General features: G+C 38.1%; 1 protein-coding gene and 1 long non-coding RNA gene across 5 annotated transcripts in view; both read left to right on the forward strand.

Moving 5' to 3' along the window:
* The window catches only part of VWA8 (von Willebrand factor A domain containing 8), a 389,600-nt gene that overhangs the window by 309,805 nt on the left and 61,102 nt on the right, over window positions 1-18,693 (forward strand). The gene's annotated exons all lie outside the window — the stretch shown is intronic.
* Window positions 3,362-5,374, forward strand: LOC116562497. The gene is made up of 2 exons (XR_004273976.1): window positions 3,362-4,487; window positions 4,806-5,374. It is a non-coding gene; the product is annotated as an uncharacterized LOC116562497 (long non-coding RNA).

Here is an 18,693-nt window from a genome sequence, read left to right on the forward strand (position 1 = left end):
CAAATATGTGGCAATTAGGCCAACAGTGATATAGTATCCTTTAATTTTATTTTCCATTTAATTCCTTGGATAAATAGCTCAGAAATATACATTTGGTTTTATAATTATACAAAGAACAGAAATAAATACTCGAGTCCAGTCTAATTCATATGAGACTTTCCAGTTGCTGGGTTTCTGAATGGAATTTGTCAGGTCTTCATTGACAGTGTTCTGGTAGCATTACAGTGGGAATTCCCCTGTCCCCCAAGAAAAAGAGTTCACTAATACTGGATAATTTTTATTATTTTTTTTTCTTTTGGATGTTTGTTTTAAGAGGGGAACGCAAAGCTGTTGAAGGGCCTATATTTCCCATTGCTGGTGAGGGCTCAATAATCTTTTCCATAAAGAACATCTGTTGAGCCCACATAGGAAAATCTGAAACTTAAATAGGTTTTGCACAAACCAAAGAGGAAAGCACTTCATTTGATTGTGAGTCATCATTCCCTCAACCACTCTGCCTTCATACTTACATGTCAGTCATTGCCCAGAAAGAGAAAAATCGGACACAATATCAGAAACAAGTTCATGTGTTCCAGTCTGCTTCAGGTTACTCTCCACAATCTGTAAGGACTATTTCACGGTAATAAATAGTTAACATTATTGTAATTATGACTCCGTTAGATATTAAAATAATAATATTTCTTTTGTAGCCCATAATTATTTCGAAGTTTAAAAATCAGATGTATATCTCTTTTGTGCCTCAGGTTTGATGGTAGGAAAGGCTTCTGACTGCTCTCAAGATAAAACAGGAACGTACTTTAAGATTCTGAATATAGCTCTCCTTCTCACCCAAGCCCAACTTAAGAAATATTTACTTAGATAGATAGACTATACCAATGTATTTTCAGTATTTATTTATATAAGTATGGCTTTTCTAAAATTACAATAGCATTTCCTTTACAGGATAGGTCTTGATTCTTCAACCTCTGAAGAAGATATCACTATATCTTCTAATCTTTGGTGAGTTTGAAAGGAGCATATGTTCCCCAAGGGCATTTGCCAATAAAAATAATAGGGAAAAAAAAAAAACTCATTTCATCCAGAGCCTTAAATCCAAACTCTATTTATAATTTCTGTCCCCAGATATAGATAATATAGCCATTTTTTCATAAAATATAATTACATTTTAAAAACCTTTTACTTTCCCTCTGTCTCTCTGTATATGCAGATAAATATCTGCATTATTTTTCATGAACCACTTAAAAGTAAGTTGTAGATATGATGCCCCATTACCTCTAAATACTGGCTGGGCACAGTGGCTCAGCCTGTAATCTCAGCATGTTGGGAGGCCGAGGTGGGTGCATCACCTGAAGTCAGGAGTTCAAGACCAGTCTGGCCAACATAGGAAAACCCTGTCTCCACTAAAAATACAAAAAGTAGCTAAGCATGGTAGTGCACATCTGTTATCCCTGCTACTCAGGAGGCTGAGGCAGGAGAATTGCTTGAACCCAGGGGGCGGAGGTTGCAGTGAACTGAGATCATGCCACACTCCAGCTTGGGCCACAGAGCAAGATTCTGTCTCAAAAACAAAACAAAACAAAAACCTTCAGTATTTCCTCACAAGGGTTCTCTTAACATAACCACAACACAGACCTCAAAAATCAGGAAGTTAACATTGATAACAGCATTAATGTCTGATCTACAGACCTTATTCAAATTTCAGATGTCTCAATAACATCCTTTATAGGAAAAGGAAGCAATTGAGGATCATGTGTTGCATTTACTTGACATGTCTCTTTGATGTCTTTCAATCTGAACAGTTCATCATCTTTCCTTGACTTTCATGAGGTTGACATTTTTGAAGACTATAGGCCGGTGATCTTACAGAACATCCCACAATTTGGGTTCATCTGTTGTTTTCTATTTTTAGATCCAGCTTATGCATCATTGGCAGGCACATCACAATAGTGCTGTGTTCTCAATGTGCCCTCTTAGATCAGGAGTCCCCAGTGCCCCTGGCCATGGGCCTGGGGCCGCACAGCAGGAAGGGAGCAGCCGGCAAGTGAGCATTATCACCTGAGCACTGCCTCCTGTCAGATCAGCAGCTTACCAGCAGCATTAGATTATCAGAAGTGCAAACCCTCTTGAGTGAACTGCGCATATGAGGGGTCTAGGTTTTGCACTCCTTATGAGAATCTAATGCCTGATGATCTGATGTGGAACAGTTTCATTCCAAAAATCATTCCCCATAGGGGGAATGATTTTCATGGAAAAATTGTTCCATGAAACCAGTTCCTGGTGCCAGAAAGGTTGGGTACTCTACTAGGTGACACATGATGTCAATTTGTCCCATTGCTGGTGATGTTAATTTTGAACCTTTGGTTAAGGTGATATCTCCACTGTGACGTTATTATTAATTTTTCTTTATAATTAATACATGTGTTTTGTGGGTATGTATTTGAAGACAATGTAAATCTTGTTTTATCAAACTTTCATCCATTAGTTTTATCATCCATTCATGATACTTACTTGAATCAGTTATTATCACTGTAGTTGCAAAGTGGTGACTTTTCTGATTCCAGTATTCCTTCTACATTTGTTAGTTGGGATTCTAAGGTAACAGAATGCGTTCTCTTCTCCCTGTGTGTGTGTGTGTGTGTGTGTGTGTGTGTGTGTGTGTGTGTATGAGTCAATTTTTGTTTTTGTTGCAATTGCTTTTGGGGACCTAGTCATAAATTCTTTGCCAAAGCTGATGTCCGGAATGGTATTTCCTAGTTTCTTCTAGGTTTTTATAGCTTTGGGTCTTAGATTTAACTCTTTAATCCATCTTGAGTTTATTTCTGTATCTAGTGAAAGGAAGAGGTCCAATTTCAATCTTCTTCTGCATATGACTAGCTATTTATCCCTGCACCACTTATTGAATAGAGAGTCCTTTCCCCATTGCTTGTTTTTGTTGACTTTGTCAAGGATCAGATGGCTATAAGTATGCAACTTTATTTCTGGGTTCTCTGTTCCGTTGGTCTATATGTCTTAGGCATACCATTAATAGACATATTCTGTTCCATTGGTCCATGTGTCCTAGGCATACTAGTAAGTACCATGCTATTTTGGTTACTGTAGCCTTGGAGTATAGTTTGAAGTTGGGTAATGTGATGCCTCCAGCTTTGTTCTTTTTACTTAGGATTGCTTTGGCTATTCAAGCTCTTTTTTGGTTCCATATGAATGGTAAAATAATTTTTCCTACTTCTGTGAAGAATGTCAATGGTAATTTAATAGGAATAGCATTGAATCTATAAATTGCTTTGTGGCCATTTTAACAGTACTGATTCTTCCTATCCATGAGCATGAAATGATTTTTTTTATTTGTGTCTGTTTTCTTTCAGCAGTATTTTGTAATTCTGTAATTTGTAAAGATCTTTTATCTCCCTGGTTAGCTGTATTCTTAGATATTTTATTCGGTTTGTGGCTGTTGTGAATGGGATTGGTTTGGCCTTCAGCTTGAATGTTCTTGGTCTATAGAAATGCAACTAATTTTTGTGCGTTAATTTATAACAGGCAGTTTTATTGTGAACAAGCTCTAAGGAAAACATCCATTATAATCTATCAATCTCTTTAAAGATTTGGTCAGAGATAGACAAGTAATCTTTCCTCTGTGAAATCTCCAGGACCTTAAATAATGTAATTAGAGTGAATTTTTATTATGTTATTTGATATCTATCTATCTTGTTACATTTAACCATTAACTTTAAATAGCTCCAGATTTTTCTTGTTTGTTTGACTGGACTTATTTCCACTGACCACAGGAGGGTGTTGGTGAGCTTAGAACAGGAGTATTTCAAATAAATATTAGAACTTCAACAACTAATGACACATCCTTATCATTTCACTATCTTTGGAAGTTATAATTTAAAAGCATAGCCACTAGGCTAGCCAGAAATCTTGAGTCAATGCCATTTCTATTAGACGATCTTTTGGCTATCAAGTAAAAGGCTTTTATGAAAGAATTCAGAAAGTTTACTGAGGTATTGTAGCACAGAGAAATTTCCTCTGACTAAAAATTAAGAAATCCAAATCTTCTTCCTGGTTCCACCACTAGTGTGTGGCTTTAAGTAGTCACTTCACCTCTCTGGGCCTTAATTTCTTTTTTTATAAAATGAGGTAGATTGTAAGCTGATCCTTCAGGTCCTTCCACAAAAGGCAACAATGAATAGAGGGTCTAAAAGTAAAACATACACATCAAAGAACTTCTCCATCCTAGTGATTCTTTTTTTAATTAACTGCTAAGCATGTGCTAGCTGCTTCTAATACATTCTCTCACATGATCATTACAACCACCATTCAGGTGTATATATAATTGCTCCCATTCTGAGGTTAGGGGTAAATAATTTGCCCAGGCTCATTCTGCTAGCAAAGAACAAAACTGAGATTTCAGCCTAGGTTTCTCTAACTCAGAAGCCTATGTTTGTATTCCTCTTCCCCACGTGGCTTCCCTAGGACCAAAAGATTAGGTTTTTTTGTTTTTTTTTTTTTTTGAGACGGAGTTTCACTCTTGTTACCCAGGCTGGAGTGCAATGGCGCAATCTCGGCTCACCGCAACCTCCGCCTCCTGGGTTCAGGCAATTCTCCTGCCTCAGCCTCCTGAGTAGCTGGGATTACAGGCACGCACCACCATGCCCAGCTAATGTTTTTTGTATTTTTAGTAGAGACGGGGTTTCACCATGTTGACCAGGATGGTCTCGATCTCTTGACCTCGTGATCCACCCGCCTCGGCCTCCCAAAGTGCTGAGATTACAGGCTTGAGCCACCACGCCCGGCCAAAAGATTAGTTTTAATGGAAGTTGTGCCCTTAGAGAAGAAAACAGATGTCTCTGCCTAGCAGAATTTAGACTAAATTCTTATCGGTTTCAGATAAGCAATGTGGTTGGGGACACAGGCCAGCAGGATCTCAGGTGAACAGGAAGTGGTGCCCCATGTAGGAAGGCAGTCACTACCTAGCTGTTGCCATGTGAGAATATGGCCCGTTTGGCCTTATCCTCCCATTTTCAAGAGAAGACCAAAATCTAGATTTTTAACTGAAATCTCATTAATTTGAAATTTTAGCAGTAAATTCAGAATTTTTCACATTGTGAGTAATGACAGTACACACATTTGTGGGATGGCAGGATCCAGAGAGATCTCATTTCTCTCACCAGGGTCGGAGCAGGGTTGAGAAATGAAGTGCCATTCTCTTCCAGGCTTTTCTTGAGTTGCTAAATGTACTTACATGCTCTGTAAGACTACCTTAGGTTCCTGAAGCAATTAAAACAGGGACTGGCAAATTGCACCATCTCTTTTTGTAAGGCACGCAAGCTAAGATAAAAAAAAAAAAAAAAAAAAAAAAACAAATTTAATAGTTGGGAAAAATTAGTTGATAAAAAGAATTATATTTTATGACGTATGAAAATGTTATGAAATTCAAATTTCAGTGTCTATGAATAAAGTGTTATTGGAACACAGCCACACTCATTCATTTATGAGTCTGTGGCTGCTTTTGTACTACAAGGGCACAGTTGAGTCGTTGCAACAAAGACCATGTGACCTCTAAAACCTAAAATATTTACTACCTGGCTCCTTATAGAAAACGTTTGCCAACTCCTGGTTTGGAATACAAATGCCAGAAAGATGGGCAGTCTACCTCTGCTTTCTACTCTATTGTATATCCACTCTAAAATAATTTTTTTAAATGGAATCTCCTGAAATCAGAGGGAAGGAAAGGAGGAAAATAAAAGAGATACTGCCCAAAGCAATTTACAGATGCAATGCTGTTCCTATCAAACTACCAATGTCATTTTTCACAGAATTAGGAAAAGCTATTTTACAATTCATATGGAACCAAAAGAGAGCCTGAATAGCCAAAGCCATCCTAAATCCTTTCCCCGTTGCTTGTTTTTGTTGATTTTGTCGAAGATAAGATGGCTGTAAGCGTGTGGTTTTATTTCTGGCCTCTCTTACCTATTTCATTAGTCTGTGTATCTGTTTTCATACCAGTACCATGTTGTTTTGGTTACTATTTATATTTATTACGCATTTTATGAGTGACAAAGCAAAATCCTCTGGTTGTAAGAATGAGAAGAATGAAGCTAAAACGATGTCCACACAGCCCTTAAATAGGCATTCCCAGACCCCATGCCTTCACTCACGTTGGCCCCTGCCTGGAGTGCCCACACCCATTTCTGTGTCTCTTTCTTTAAGGCTGCACGATAATGTCTCCCTAAACCCTCCTTGGCTTCAGCCTTTCTGCCCTCAGCAGATCACATCCCTCCCTCCTTGGCATCCCTATGCCTTGATCATGATGTGATCTCTGACTTTGACATGTATCAGAAGGGCAAGATCCTCCAGAGCAGAATGTATATCCCACTTAGGCTGGCACCCCCAGTACCTGCCTAAGAGACTGATACCTGGTCAGAGTCCAATAAATTATTGATGAATCAGTGAATCAGTAAATGGATGTATAATTAGTTTGGCTATTCATAGCTTTTAGGGGGTCCCTCAGATGGATGATAAAGCTGGAAGATCCTTTGGTGTTTTCCAGTCTGAATCTTTTGTAACTGTAAATGAGCTCACTGTTCACTATCTCACTATTGCCTAGGTTGGCAAAGAATCAAATAGGGATCAGTCCCACCCAGGTTCATGTTTATATCTTGTTAGTTTGTGGCTATGAAATAAGCACCTGTGAACCAGGTAGCCAAAACCAAGTTTGATTCCCAGTTCTATACAGTGATCTTAGGTGATCATTTAACCTCTCTGAAGCTCCATTTCCCCGTCTGTAAAACGGAGCTAACTAGCAGCTATGTCACAGGATTGTTGTAAAACCCAAATGAGATAACATGTTCAAGCACTTTGTGAACCTTAAAGCAGCATATAAGTACACACTATCATTATTTACAATAATAAATCTGTACAATAATATGAGAAGGATTATAGATTTCTCCTATTTATTATCTATTATAGATTACATTAAAGATTGTATGGTAAACTAATTTTAAAATTTATAAAGAGCTACTGAATTAAACTTTAAATTTTAGAAAAATTGTTGAGCATGTATAATGACCCTTCTTTGAAGGGAAGGGGCTAATACTACCTTCATAACTTATATAAATTAGAACAGTCCAAGGAATTAGATTATTTCCTGTTCCAACCAGTTTTGTAAAGGCACAACACATGTTGCAGTGATCATTTAAATTTGTACCTAACTTGTGCAAGCTATCCCTGGTGGTGGAATGCTGTCCTTCTCAGATGTGAGGCTGAATGTGGGCCTAAAGTATCCAGCATATTTTCGTCCAACTCTGAAATCCTGTGGCTTACATTTTGTACTAGAAGTGAATTCTGTTTCACCATTAATAAAGTTAGATATTATAAAGTTAGAAGTGCATTTCAGTAGAAAAAATAACATTCCCCCCAGCCCCCAACAACAAACCTTTGGAAATAAAAGGAAAAAACAGTAAACTTATGATAAATACTAACAGTACTAAACAAAAATTAGCAATACTCAAAATACTAATGGAAAAAATCTGCTCTAATCAAAATTATTCACAAAGAAATACAAAGTAAAACTGCTTCATCAGAAATACAGATAGTATTATTAATATTATTATTGTTCATCTATGAATTATAGTCAGGCAACAAATAAACCTACTTATTCCTTTGCATTTTAATATAGGACATATTCTTATAATTAAATAATTACTGGTGTTCATTTTAAACGTATTAAAACTAGGAAGTTTATAAAGAGTAAAACTTTAAAGTAGGAAAAGTTAAATATTTTAGCTAACTGATATCTCATAATTCCTTTTGGTTTAAAATATTAATATTCCTTTTCTGTAATCATAACAAAAGCTGTTTAAAGAAATCTACTAGCCTATGTTTGTTGTTGTTGTTGCTGTTGTTGTTGTTGTTTTTGAGGTGGAGTCTCGCTCTGTCACCCAGGCTGGAGTGCAGTGGCACGATGTCAGCTCACTGCAACCTCCGCCTCCCGGGTTCAAGGGATTCTCGTGCCATAGCCTCCCAAATAGCTGGGATTACAGGCACACCTCACCACGCCTGGCTAATTTTTGTATTTTTAGTAGAGACAAGGTTTCCCCATGTTGGCCAGGCTGGTATCAAACTCCTGGCCTTATGTAATCTGCCCACCTTGGCCTCCCAACCAAAGTGCTGGGATTACACCTGTGAGCCACCAGCCCAGCCCCTATAAGCTGTTGTTTTTGTTTGTTTGTTTGTTTGAGATGGAGTCTTGCTCCCTCGCCCAGGCTGAAATTGCAGAGGCGCAAACTCAGCTCACTTCAGTCTCCACCTCCCGGGCTTGAGCGATTCTCCTGTCTCAGCCTCCAAAGTATCTGCGATTACAGGCACCTCCCACCACACCCAGCTAATTTTTGTATTTTTAGTAGAGACAGGTTTTACCATGTTGGTCAGGCTGGTCCTCTACTACTGACCTCAGGTGATCCACCCACCTTGGCCTCCCAAAATACTGGGATTACACGTGTGAGCCAGCATGCCCAGAAAACTCTTATGCTAAATGGAAGGGATCAGCCTAATATTTTAAACTCTTAAAGCATTTCTTTATTCCTGAAGACTATAAGCATAAATGATGCTGCTTATAATTTATGATGTGAATTGCCTTTAGCAGTACTGTGCTCCATGTGTTATTGTTGCTGTTATGAAAATAATTATAATTGTATGTCTCCTGAGAAGATGAAGAAGTTTTCGTAGGTCTATTTGAAAAAAAGATTATTTTACTGTCCGTCAAAAGTAGCTTCAAGCAAGAGCTATTGTGCAGGACCTTTTATAGACATAGATGAAATTCCTTTTGCCATTTGAACAGTGTTTACATTCAGGAAAGTTCACAGTTAAGTCTTTGACGTACTGTGAAAGGATCTTTTGTTCTCTAGAAAAATATACTTCCTCATCCTTTGAGTCACCTTGTTTTTATTCCCTTGTTTACTTTTCTGGTAAAATAATGCCCACCTCCCAAGTAATGTCAAGGGAAGAACTGTTTTAGAAATTTAGGTTGTTCTGTATGAGAAAAGAGGGCTTGGATTTTGGCAGAAAAAATTAGAAATATTTTTAAAACCTGAACCAGATAAATAATGTAATCTCAAGCTTCCAAAAATTATTTGGGTAGGATTTTTTCCAATTCTAAAAAAAGGAAATCTTTTTCTTATCATCATAATTAACAGTGATCAGACTCAGGAAATGTGAGACACTCTACTGAGGGGGCTACAGACATAGTCCAAAGGCATTTTTATTGTGTTAGGAAAGCTCTCCTCGGCTAACTATGTAGATTGTCCAAGACATGCATAGTTTAATATTTCCTCCTAGTTGGTGGGATCTGGGTTTTATGATGAGCTTAAACTTTAGCCAGACTTGAATCCTTTTTTTTTGTTTTGTTTTGTTTTCTGAGATAGAGTCTCACTTTGTCGCCCAGGTTGGAGTGCAGTGGTGCAATCTCGGCTCACTGCAACCTCCGCCTCCAGGGTTCAGTCGATTCTCCTGCCTCAGCCTCCCGAGTAGCTGGGATTACAGGCATACACCACAATGCATGGCTAATTTTGTACTTTTAGTAGAGATGGGGTTTCACCACGTTGGCCAGTCTAGTCTCAAACTCCTGACCTCGAGTGATCCACCCACCTCAGCCTCCCAAAGTGCTAGGATTACAGGTATGAGTCACCACACCTGGCCCAGACTTTAATTCTTTTAGTGATGTATATTCATCAGTAAATAATGTGACTTATTCTACTCATGGATTCAAAACTGATTTTGAAGGGAAAAAAAATTGCTGTTTTGTGTATCACCATATGTCCAATGCTAACACAGTGCCCTGAACTTAGTAAGCATTTGTCACATGAATGAAATGAATATATATGCAATCAGAGTGACAATGTCAAATAGCAACCTTTTAAAAAATTCTTGTTTTTTTTCAAATAAGTCTTTTAAATGAACACGTTCTAATGTATTTAAGAAAATCTTGTTTGTATATATGCTTTGTGTGTTAATGTGAATGTTTATCCTTACCTAATTTGCATAAGTAGAAGATTACTTGTAGTTTAGGGATTTTCTATTCCAACTCTTCTTCGGTCACCATAAACCTGACACAACTAGAAAATGTCTCCCAAAGGTTTCTGAGTTTTACCACAGGCAGGCCATCACAGTCAGTGATCTTCATATTCTGGGGCATTTCCACTGGAGCTCGTTTTTTCTATGTAAATGATAACCAGAGATGTGCTTTGCTGCCATAGTTAGGAAAGCTGTGTGTGTAATACGTCAGGAAAAGGTAAGGTACCGAAGCCTGAGCATCGCTGTTAAACATTCTACATATATCTCTCCATTTTCTCTTTGTAGCTTCCCATGTGATACAATGATGATAACCCCATTTTATAGATGAAGAAACAGAATTTCAGACAGATAGCATAATATACCCAATGTCCTGTGGCCAATCAGTGGCATTCTCAGACATGAGCCACCAGGGCAAGCACTGAGTCTGCAGAACATGTTCAGGATTGTCCGATATGATGCAGTTCAGACCATACATAAATATGGTTTTACTAACCTTCTGAAAGATATGCTAGCCCTTTAATGTAGTGTCCTATTTGCTGACGAACTCGTTTCTATAAATCTGATGTATATTAAAAAGGAAAAATGCTTGCCTTTCAGGCATATTTCTTGCTTTCCTAAACCATTATATGCTTTATAAAACACTGAATTCTCTACTATCAAGAGAGACAATGTATATTCATTGTTTACAGCCAGTGTAATGTAGTTAAAAAAAAAATCGAATAAACTTGGCTTTTGGAAGGAGATAGACTGAGATTTGAATCTTAGCTCCTCCAATAAATAACTATGTGACAATGAGTATGTTGCAGTACATCTCTAAGCCTTAGTAAGTTTCCTGTCCTGCAAAGTAGAAATAATACCTAATATGGAGAATTATGAATATCAGAAGTAATATATGTAAAATGCCTAGGCTGTAAACATGAGGGTACAGGCACATGGTAGTCACTTGTCATCATTACCCCCCTGAATGAACCCATGAATGAATGAATGACTCAGATTAGGTTCCATTGTTCAATCCTACACATAAAAATCAGGAAAATTTGATAAGAAGCTTTAGTGAGAAGAAAAATTGAATACATTCTCTTCTTTGCCTTCTTGGAAATAGCTTTCTTCTTTCAGGTACACTTAGAAAAATAAAAGTAAATGGAAAAGTCACATCTGATATTAGGTGATTTAAAAAAAAAAAAAAGATTTTTAATTTGACAAGTGAGCAAGTATAATAGATTGAAGTGCAAATCCTAAACTGGAGCTTGTAGACAGAGAATTGCCTTTTCCTTGGCACTTCAGCACAAAAATTCTGATTTTTTGTAAGGTATCCATTTCTCTCAAGTCTTTCTTGGAACAGTCATGATACTGGAAATGTTTTGAGTCGCCCTCATGCCACCTCTTTTGCAACTGGAGCAAACATGTTTTCAGGAGTTCAGAAGTAATCAAGTTCTAATTTCAGCTGCCAGAGCCATAAGGCCTGCCGCAATCTGGGCAGAACACTGAGTTAGGAAACATCAGTTTGGTATTTGTAATATTTGTAGCAAAACTGAACTTCCTGAGTGAGGTCATGAATGAACAGCAGATCATGAGTGTTATTATAAGAACTGGACAGAGTGTAGAATTCTCATAGAACTCAAACTTCAGAAAATATCCTTGATGAAAATCAGGGGTTATTTTTTCCCAATGCTAATATTATCGTGATACATACCTGGCGTATCTCTACTGAAAAATTAATGTTTTGTACTAACTAGAACCTTTTTCACTCTCATAAAATAATAGTAATAATAGCTAATGCATATTGCACTTAGTATGGCCAGGCACTATCTTAGGTAGTAATGTGAATTGAACCTCTTTAACCCCCACAATGACCCTATGAGGTAGGTGCCATGTCTATCCTTGTTTTATGGATGAAGTGCCTTACACAGTTAATAAATGTCAAGAGACAGGATTTTAATTCAAGGAAACTGGTGCCAATGTCAGTGCTTTTAACCATGTTAGATGAAATTTTTGAGTAGCAGTAATACTGTGAGTCCTCACTTAACACAGTCATCAAGTGCTTGGAAACTATAACTTTAAATGAAACAATAGATAATGAAATCAGTTTTACCATAGGCTAATTGAAATAAATGACAGTTAATTTCCTATAGTGTATTTCTGGTCACAAAAACATCACCTACCTTCTAAATAGAGACCCAAACACTCCTAATAGTAAACATTGAAGTCAGTGTAAGCTATACATACATTTAAGAAAGATTAATAAAAACAAGTAAGATAAGGATTTACCCAGTTACTCCAGTTCAGGGCTGCAGTTAGCCAGAGCCTATACTGGTGGCTGAGGGGAACCCACCTTGCACAAGAGGCCACCCACCATCGTAGGGCTCACTCGCATACCTGCACTCACTCACACTGGGACCCTGTAGACACAGTTAACCTAAAGTACACAGCTTTGGGATGTGGGAGGAAACTAAAGTAGATAGAGGAGACACATACAGACGTGGGGAGAACGTGCAGACCCCTCACATACAGTGGCCCTGGCCGGGAATCTGTATTTTTTCTCATTGACTTTATAATGAAATGGCCTTGAACAAAATGATGTTATTCGAGGAACTGCTGTACATGTACCTGCTAAGACTAGACAAAATATATATTTAATCCTCCTAGAGAAGTGCATATGGGCAAGGCAGACTACCTCTCTACACTCCGTTTTTCTTGGGTACGAGATACCTGGGTCTCACATGTAGATTAGAGGCTCGTATGAGGAAAGCCTCTGAAAGAGCCAAGGGTTATTCCAAGCTGAGAGAGTTCACCTTGCTTCCCTGGGAAAAATTGCTTTAATATAATGGCACAATTAAAATTAAAAATCTGGGTAGTCAGCTACCATGCTAAAGTTGTTGCCCTTAAATTCTGACGAAGTCTGTCTGTATGAACTTAGCAGGAGAAAGATACTGGGTTTTACCTATAATAAGAAGAAAGGAGATAGCAGATTCACTCCTTCACAGATGCTTGCTCCTTATGAGCTGCACTTGCCAAAACTCACTTACAATGTTTCTCTGTGGGAGTGTTAGCCCTACTAGGACCTCTTCCAACACAAATGAGCCACTGTATGAAATTAGAAAAAGGCTCTCCCACTGAGAGGATGGATTATAAAGTGGGATCTCTCTGGGCAAACCGGTTAGAAAGTAGAAAGAGCTGCTTTCTTTCGGCTTCCCTCCTCAGAGCCTGGTGTTGGTGATGTGAGCATTGTGACTTTCAGCCCCACTCACAGTGCCTCAGCTGAGACCTACCCTATACAGCCCTAGGCAGCTGCCCCATTAGGGACAGACCAACCAACTACCCTGGCGTTCATTAAGCTCTGTGCCTGTGTTAATTCATCCAAGACTAACATATGCAAACAGCATTAGCTCCCTAAGCCCCATTAATAGTGGAAGGAGCCAGGATGGAAATGGCACTTGGAAGGAAACCCAGCTCCAGTCAATAAGAAGCAAGCTTCAGTCCTCATTCATTATTGATTCATTTGACATCTATTTATTGAGGATCTACTACGCACCAGGCATTGTAGCTAAATGGCAGCTATTTAGAGATGAAAAGTGCTTGATAGCAAAATGGAGAGTGAGGAGTGTGGTGACTGGCAATGGCAGGAATCCAGGTCAGAAAGGTTCAGGATCACACAAACGGGCCCCTAAATAGAGAAAGGAAAAGGCAGGGAACCAAAGTATAGATTCATGCAATAGGGAACCAAGTTGGGACCCAGTCACTAGAAGGGAAATGCAAGGTGGAGTGTTTGTTCCCAAGAGAAAAGGCAGTTCAGACAAAAAGTGTATGAGAAGAGAGTAGACCAACACAGCAGAATTAACTTGAGGCTGAGCAGCGTTTGGGGCTAAGTGGTCCCAGCTGCCAGGACCACCGTCACTTAGAGACTATAGAAGTACCTTAAATTGTGTATAATGCTCTAACTTTTAATAAAGAATCACTGTGAAAGCCAGATCCCAGAAAATTTACGTTACTTTTCAAGACAAAATTCAAAAGTTTGGACTTTTTTTTTTTGAGACAGAGTCTCTCTCCATTGCCCAGGCTGGAGTGCAGCAGCGCGATCTCGGCTCACTGCAACCTTCGCCTCCTGGCTTCAAGCAATTCTCCTGTCTCAGCCTCCTGAGTCTGGGATCACAGGCAACTGCCACCACACCCAGCTAATCTTTGTATTTGAGACAGAGTTTCATCTTGTTGGTCAGGCTTGTCTTGAACTCCTGATCTCAGGAGATCCACCCACCTTGGCCTTCCAAAGTGCTGGGATTACAGGCATCAGCCACCATGCTCGCACAAAAGTTTGGACTTTTTATTTCAAAATTCAAAAGATTCTGCATTTTAAAAAGTGCTGTTATGTTGGTCTTAAACATATTTTATAGGCAAGTATGTATGCTTCTATCAAATGGTGAGATGTGAGTAACTCATTGTTGCCCTTGGTGATTGCTGCCAAGAAACAGTGCTTAATTCAATACCCAAATGGAGTAATTAACTCCTCTAAGAGATTGGTTTATGTCTCCATGTTCAGTTTTTATAGGGTGATCATATAATTCTGCTGATGAGACTGAAAGGAGTCATTTTAATAATTATGCTGAGACCAACAGGCATTAACCAGAACTATTACAGGCACAGCAGGACATGTGACCAACTGGTTGTTTGATTTCCATTTGTTTTATTTTATTTAGAAGATAGATTTTTAGAATCTTCCTGATATTTTAGAAATATAATATTTGGTCATATGAAACATGTGCATACCAAGGAAAGGTTTTCCACTTCTCCCACATACTGTTTTTTTTTTTTTTTTTTTTTTTTTTCATAAAAATCTTCTTTGCATTATAAATTTATAATGCATTCAAGAATACCACACAGTATGAATACAAAGTAGCACAGCTGCCTCCCTACCTAAGATCCTCTGGTTGTCAAGGGAGACATCATTCCCATGGTGTCTTTTAATAAATAAGAGCAGACCAGCCGTCTTAAAACTAATAATGAGCACCTCAGCAGTACTGGCCCCTCACCAGTCATAGACATTATAATAACTGCTTGCCAAAAAGCTGAGCCAGTACACATAAGGAGAGTCAGAATTCCAAAGAACTCCAGACATGCTACATATGACCCTAGGCAAGTTACCCATGCATTAAATTTCTGAAGCAACTTCAAAGTGAAATAATCTACCTGACTGGGACTAGCATTGCAATTTTCTTAAAAACCAACTCTCTAAATGCTTTGGAAACTAATTAGTTGTCATAAAATTAATATTTTAGTTTTTAATTTGTTTTGTATTATTTTTAAGATTACCTGTTTGTTCTAAGCACTTCAATTCTCACTCTGTTTTCCCTAGGATATTCTTTCTCCCAGAAAACACTCCAGCCCTGCTATCCATATCTTGCCCACAGGCAATGTAACTCTCCTGCCAGTCCTCCTCATCCTTTGTCTTCATTCAGGGTACCTACGGGCTTGAAGATTTTAAAAGGAGGAGCAAAACAATGGTTATTTAGAATAGAATGTGTGCTTTGTAGTCTTAGCAAGTTGTCATAAGCCCAATGTTTATCAGAAATCAGGACAGGATAGGAGGACTTCTCAGACTGGTTCCATGGTCTTCTTCCCTTTTACCTGTTTTTGTTTATCTTGTCCTCTCTGTTCCTGTGTTATTCTTTTAACATAGAACAAAACAATAGTTTGGGTGCTTTGCTTTAATAAATTGGAAATATCACTTTCCAAAAAAGCCTCTAAGATTTTTTTACATCAGGATGAACAGCTGAATTGACTTATTATCTGATAAAGTAAAGTGCTTTTTGTTGTTAATTGCCATCAAACAAGATAAATCTGTAAAAAGCTTCAGACTTTGAAATGTATGTTCTGTTTTGAACATAAACAAGTCAGAAATTGGATAGAAGCCCCAGTTTTAGCATTAAGCAACTAAATTACTAGGTAAAACTTTTTAGTGTGTTTTAAAATGGGCAAAAAGCTAGAACTAGGCATTTTAAGTAGCAACCATACGATTTTTAAATCACCGAATTTGATCTCCTGTATATTTCAGCTAATCTACCAATACTCTGAATGATTGCTTTTTCTTGCTAGATTGATTTATTTTCCCTCTTAGTCTAGCCATCTTTCAGGTTTAAAACATTCAGGTTTATTAAGCAAGGAGAATATCCTTAAAAATTTCATTGCATCTTGGTTTCTGTAAGTCTACCAGCAGGAGAATTTTATCACTCCCAGGAGATGCCTATGAGCTATTCGGGTCTGGCTGCCTGTTAAACTATTTCTCTTTATTTATGGTCTATGTAACATGAGGCAGAGCAGAAGTTGGCTCCTGTGGGTATTCCCTAAGCCTGGACATTGCTTCTCTCCTGCTAAAAACACTGACGTGAATAGACTGTCACAGATTCAAAGGTCACTTTTCCATTTTGTTCATATTGAGAAATACTCTAGATGATTATCTGTCTTTTGTATCTAAGAAGAATAGGAGCAGGGGGAGGGAGTTGTTTCATTTCCTTGACTATTCTTCCCTAGGCTACACAGGGCTCTCTTGAAATTATAAAATAGAGTAGTAATGTGACCCACATAAAGAGCACGTCTCTTCCAAGCATGGCCCACCCATTTGTTAGCCTGGTGTTTTTGGAAACACTTTGTCCTTTTTTTCCCCCTCCAATTTTAGGTTCCAGGAATACATGTGCAGGTTAGTTACATGGGTAAATTGCATGTCACTGGGATTTGGTTTACAGATTATTTTGTCACTCGGGTAGTGAGCATAGTACCCAATAGACAGCCTTTGATCCTCACCCTCTTCCCACCTTCCACTCTAGGTAGGTTCCATCGTCTATGGTTCCTTTCTTTGTGCCTATGTGTACTCAGTGAAACCCTTTGTTCTTACAAAGATGCCTCACTTTATGCCGTGAGAGTCTTCCTCAGTGTTCATAAAGCCAATTTGTATAAATCAGATAACATTTCTTCTTTGACATATGATTTATATAACCATTTCAAAGGTAGCATTTCTTGAAAGACACACTGTGTAATTCAGCTATGGACTATGGGCTTTGGCTTTTAAGGTACCTACAGGTTAGCAGGTGGAGAAAGCATACTTGGATTGTTAAGACTGACGCAGCACAACGGACAATATGGAAAAAAACAGAGAGCTCTGAGCACCCAAAGGAATGAAAGCATCTTTTGTTTGGGAAATTCAGGAACAACTTCTGGGAGGTATCATGTGCAGGATGGCTTTCCTCATGTTCAAATACTTGCAATTTGTCCAAAATGTGGCTTTAGGTTTCACTGATCTAGCCTCCTTACTGTTTTTTTCCACATCGATCTAGCACTTAATAATTTCCAAATAGATGGTTATGCCCCTCAAAATTTTCATTTAAAGGAATATGTTTAGAAATTTAAAAATTCTTCTGAGCTAAAAAAAAAAAAAAGTTTCTTAAGCCCAATCTCCATAACGACTTTTGTGCAGTCTCCATTTTCTTCAAACTTCACACTACTGTACTGTCACCTAGATTCTCAGACAATATTCCAGTCTTATGCTTCTTAAAGAAAATAGAAGTTACCAGAAGGGAGCTCCTTTGACTTCCCAAGCTCAGTTCTGCAAGCCCATCTGCAGCTGTACTAGCCTCTCCTGTCTCTTGTGACAGATCTGTCTTTCCACTCTCCTGCTCAGGCACTTCGCTCTGTCCTTTGACACCTTTTTCTCCGGGATCTCATTCACTCTCCCTTCTGGATTCCTCCCATCAGCATTTAAACATGCTCTAATATTTTGTGAACCCCATAGATCTTACTTCCTATTACTCTAATTCATGTAGCTCTATTCCCTTGTATAATAAAGCCTCATAGAGGGATTATCTACATGCACTGACTGCTTTTGACTTCCATTCACTCTCCTCTCATTCCAACAGGGCTCTGCCTCCTCCATCTAAAAATTGCTCCTGCTGAAGTCACGAGTGATTTTCATGCTCTAAATTCAGAGGGACCTTTTCACTCATTATCTTACTTAGCCCTGAGTTGCATTAACTCAACACACTCCCTCTTCATTGAAACCCAATCTTCTCATGGCTTCCATGATAATACCAATCTCCTCCCAGCTTCCCTCTTCTCTGCTTCTTCTCAGTCACTTTCACTAATTCATTTCTCCCCTGAGCCTTTTTCACTCTAAATTCTCATTTCAGGCAACTTCATTCACTTCCATTGTTTCAGGTGATTGGTAGTTGTAAAGTACATTAACAAATAAAATAGTCACAGATTTGGTAGGAAGTTACAAAAATTTAGAGTAAAAAAATAGAGTTCTCCCTTTCTTCTGTTTTATTTAAAATAATTATTTAATGCACCATATATTTGCATTCATTCTTTAATATTCAGAATAATAATTCTTCAATATTCAGAATAATTATTCTTCAGTATTCAGAATATTGAATATTAATTGAATATTACATAATCATTCAATATTCAGAATAGTTATTCGTCAATAATTATTTAATATATCATATATTTGCATTATATATTACATTTTTTCAAACCATCTTTACATAGATAAAAACAGGTTTCAAGCTGGAAATGTCATAAGGGGTCATGTCTGTATGCAACCCCCTTCATTCTGCAGATGCAGAAAGTGGAAACTCA

The sequence above is a fragment of the Sapajus apella genome, unplaced genomic scaffold (assembly GCF_009761245.1).
Source record: "Sapajus apella isolate SASKATOON/1434 unplaced genomic scaffold, GSC_monkey_1.0 scaffold32, whole genome shotgun sequence".
NCBI classification, from domain to species: domain Eukaryota; kingdom Metazoa; phylum Chordata; class Mammalia; order Primates; family Cebidae; genus Sapajus; species Sapajus apella.